Below are 4,385 nucleotides of genomic sequence, written 5' to 3' on the forward strand. Positions count from 1 at the left end.
ACACAAGGGGGGGCTGCTAGCTACTTCGCAGTTTGCTAGGTGAACCACAGTTGGCGGGGCATCCATTCATAGCTTAGGATTCCCTTCGTGCCGACACGACGGAGGGGGATGCTAGCTACTTCGCACTTTGCTAGGTGAGCCTTGGTTGGGGGGCGGGGCGGGGCATGCATTCATAGCTTAGGATTCCCTTCGTGCCGACACGAGGGGGGGCAAGCAATATCGTGCACTTTGCGAGATAGGTGCAACATCAAAGTTGCATTTGGTATTTGAAAATCAAACCACCCTTTTCATACATATAAACTTAGTCCACATGCAAGTGTGTTCGTGTTTTGACCCTCTCCTGCATCATTTTTCGCCAAATTTATGAACATTAGACAAGTCGGATGACGCAACAGACACGGTTCACTCAAACTAACCGTGTGCCACGCCGGTACCCCTGTCACGCACACATCCGCACAGTACACTGGGCTCCACAAGGTTCCCCTTCTCAAAAATATCTGCCCGCCTCGAGGGTTTTTATGTTTCATAACACATGGTTGTTATCTCTGGACCGTGTGCGATGTTTCTTGTTCCCAATCCCACCTGCATCCCTAGAAAATATCTGCCCGCCTCGACAAGGGTTTTTCTGTTTCATAACACACGGTTGTTATCTCCAGGCCGTGTGCGATGTTTCTTCTTCCCAATCACGCCCGCCCCTAGAAAATATCTGCCCACCTCGAGGGTTTTTCTGTTTCATAACACACGATTGTTATCTCCGGACCGTGTGCGATGCACCATCATAAAAAATTTCAATATCCCCGGCATTTCACTCCCGCGTTTGACTCCCGCGTAGTAAAATTTTCAGTACCCGCGTCATTTCCTCAAACACACCCACCACCACCCTCCACACACACACACACGCACACACACCGGGGGTAAGCCAATAACCGGTGTTTAACAATAACCGATGTACTTAGACCGGCACAATACCAGTTTGAATGACTATGTTTGCTGGTTGTTAAATGTTAGGCATGTTGCAGTTAACACACCTTTTCACTTGCTTTGCTTTACTAGCGTGCTTAAACCTGCACACTAAAGCTACCTTTTGGAGATTATTTTGTCTGGCATGGATAACTTGGGTTGATATTTAGCCTGTTGTGCTTAACATGCTTCTCGATGTACCTACACTAGACAATTTTGGGAACAACAAATATTTTCCATCGAGGTTAGTTTCATCCCATGGCTTATATATATATGCTCACTATTCAGGATATCGGTAGCTGGTACCATATAGGCCAGGGGCTGATAAGGGACTAATCGGTGAATCAGACTTTTAACTGAATATATCCGCAACCCATTTATCGTGAGGTTAACTAGGGCCATATGTAATATATCTAAGGCTACATAGCAACATGCACTGTACTTAATGTCTACATATGCAATCCTAGGCTACATAGCAACAAGGAAGAGTGTTACCTTAATGTTATGATGATGTCTAGATACATGTAGAAGAGCAGCAGCAACGACAAAAACAACACAGCCCTGTTTAACACAACCATGTTTGGATACTCAACTTAGCTTAGAGGTTAGAGTTAGTTTCTAGCTCATGACTAGCCCTGAACTAACTCCATCCAAAGAGGTGTTTGGATGACAGGGTTAGATACTTAGATTGACAATAAATGCACTAGGAGAACTAGCTCCAATTAGCACCTCTTGGGTTGGATAGTTTTTTGGGTGGGTTGTAGATGCAACTAGCTCAAACTAGCCCTCATGTTTAGATATACTTTAGGGATATTTGAGCCCGAACTAGCTCAAACTAACTCTAACCCATGGATACAACAGCAGTTAATCAGCCAATAATTTGTAAGAATGCAATAAACTCCTTCCGGCCCATAGTATAAGATGTTAATTATCTAATATGTGGGTATATTGGATGTTATAAGATATTATAAAAGAGTGGTGTACTACATCATTGTGCAATTGGTGTTTAGCTTCTAATATTAACTTGGTGCTTTTAGGTACATATGTCATTCGTAAAGATCTGCGCTTCGACCCTTTCTGCGTATGGGTAAAGGAGATTTCGATGAACTAGCATCAAGTGAGGAAGCTGATAAAGATTGTTAGTAAAATGGGTCAAAATATGGATATTGAACTATTTGTTTACACTTTATCCAATACAACAGCAAACTGCAGGATGGTAAGTAAGAACTCTGCAGCCTTCTTTTTACTGCCCATAATAAGTTGTGTTAGATGACAATGTCTGAATCTTTTTTCCTTTGCAGTGGTTCCCAAAGCAGTTTACTAAAGATTACCTCTCAAACTACATGATTGGTGGGCATGCAAAGGTTAAAGTATTATTACTAGAACACGATGATTATCTAGATGTTTTCATGAAGGCCGTGAAGGATGGGCGATCGGCCATCACAAGGGGTTGAACTAGAGTCGTGCGTCCCTTCTGCATGGAGGAGGGCACAATATGGGCATTCCGCTTCACTTTGTTCAGCAACCAGAATGTATTTTGCCTCTTTCTTTACTGTCTTTAATAGTACAAGTATACAACTGTGGTTCATCATTCTTTATTTGGTTCTTATGTAATTCTTGATGTGTACCTATGAATCGAATAATGCATTGGTTGTATGAACCTGATGGTTATGAATAAAGCTATAACATACATTTAAATTCAAATTCAATTTCAATTTGATACAGCAGCAATTAAATTATGGTGAAATTACGCTCTCCAGGTTGTTACGGCACACACGATTGGTAAAACACAAATGTTTGCGATACACCATAATCCGAGACGGTTCACAGAGAGGAAACGTGTGCAATCGTGCACATAGTTGCCGTTTGCAAAGCGTGTGCAATGTCAGACAATATCACAAACGGTGCTGCAAACTAATCGTTTGCGATAGTTTCCTTATCATACACAATTCGCAACCATGAACTATTTCTGACGAAGTGTGCATCATAAACGTTGCACCACAGAATAGCGTGTGCGATAGTTGCCTTATCGTACACGATTCACAACCATGAACTATTTCTGATGAAGTATGCATTGTAAACGTTGCACCACAGAATAGTGTGTGTGATAGTTGTCGTGTACGACGATGTTACAATGGTTCGACATTTCGTAATCCTATCGGACACTCGTACAACGATTAGCTAATCTTCTTAATTAGCTATCGCATATGGTTTGCGAAAAGCGAATGTGTGTGATTGTATGCTTATCATACATGTTCTATATTAGTGAACCGTTTGTGATGGGCCGTGCATCGTAAACGTAGCACCACGGAATACCGACTGTGATGGCAATGCGAGGACAAATGAGTAGGAGTACTGTACATGCATCTTGGCTCCCTATCCCCGACGGTTTTTGGGTCGTGTGGGAAGGACCGCTCCTATTGCCCACACTCACTTGGCGACGGTTCCAAATGCCGTCGCGGAAAGGGGTTAAAAACCGTTTGTATAGCACCGACGCGTACCAGTGAATATTTGACTGTGTTTCATGAATGGCAATGATTTAGCATAATGGGCTAGGGATAGTTTTCTTTAGTGTTGATATGTTGAAAGACATGGTTGCCTGTTCATATGCTTGAGTATTGAGGTCTCCATGTCAAATTATAGACTATTGCTTTGAATCATCTAAAGTCCAAATGTCCATGCTACAAAATAAAATAATATGTGATGAATATGATGGGTAGCATTCCACAGCAATAATTTTGTTTTTATCATTTACCTACTTGAGGACGAGTAGGAATTAAACTTAGGAATGTTGATACGTCTCCAATGTATCTATAATTTTTTATTGTTCCATGCTATTAAAGTACCATTCTTGGATGTTTTATACTCGTTTACTAGCAACTTTATATTATTTTTGGGACTAAACTATTGACATAGTTCCAAGTGCCAGTTGTTGTTTTCTGCTAGTTTTTTACTTTGCAGAATATCAATACCAAACGAAGTCCAAATGCCACGAAACTTTTTGGAATTTTTTTTTCTGGACGAAAGACACCCAGGAGGCCCAACAAGTGCAGCAGAGGGAGCATGTGGGTCCCACTAGGCACCAGGGCATGCCAGGGCCCCCAAGCACGCCCTGGTGCGTAGTGGAGCCCACAGGCACCCCATCCACCGACCTCTGTCTCTATAAATACTCTAAAATCCCCAAAACCCTAGGGGAGTCGACGAAACACAATTCCAGCCACCGCAAGTTCCAGGACCACGAGATCCAATCTAGAGGCCTTTTCCAGCACTCTATCGGAGGGGTCAACGATCACGGAGGGGTTCTTCATCATCACTGTTGCCCTCAGATGATGCGTGAGTAGTTTACCATAGACCTACGGGTCTGTAGACAGTAGCTAGATGGCTTCTTCTCTCTTTTTTATCTTCAATACAATGTTCTCCTTGAT

The sequence above is a fragment of the Triticum aestivum genome, chromosome 3B (genome assembly GCF_018294505.1).
Source record: "Triticum aestivum cultivar Chinese Spring chromosome 3B, IWGSC CS RefSeq v2.1, whole genome shotgun sequence".
In the NCBI taxonomy this organism is placed as follows: Eukaryota; Viridiplantae; Streptophyta; class Magnoliopsida; order Poales; family Poaceae; genus Triticum; species Triticum aestivum.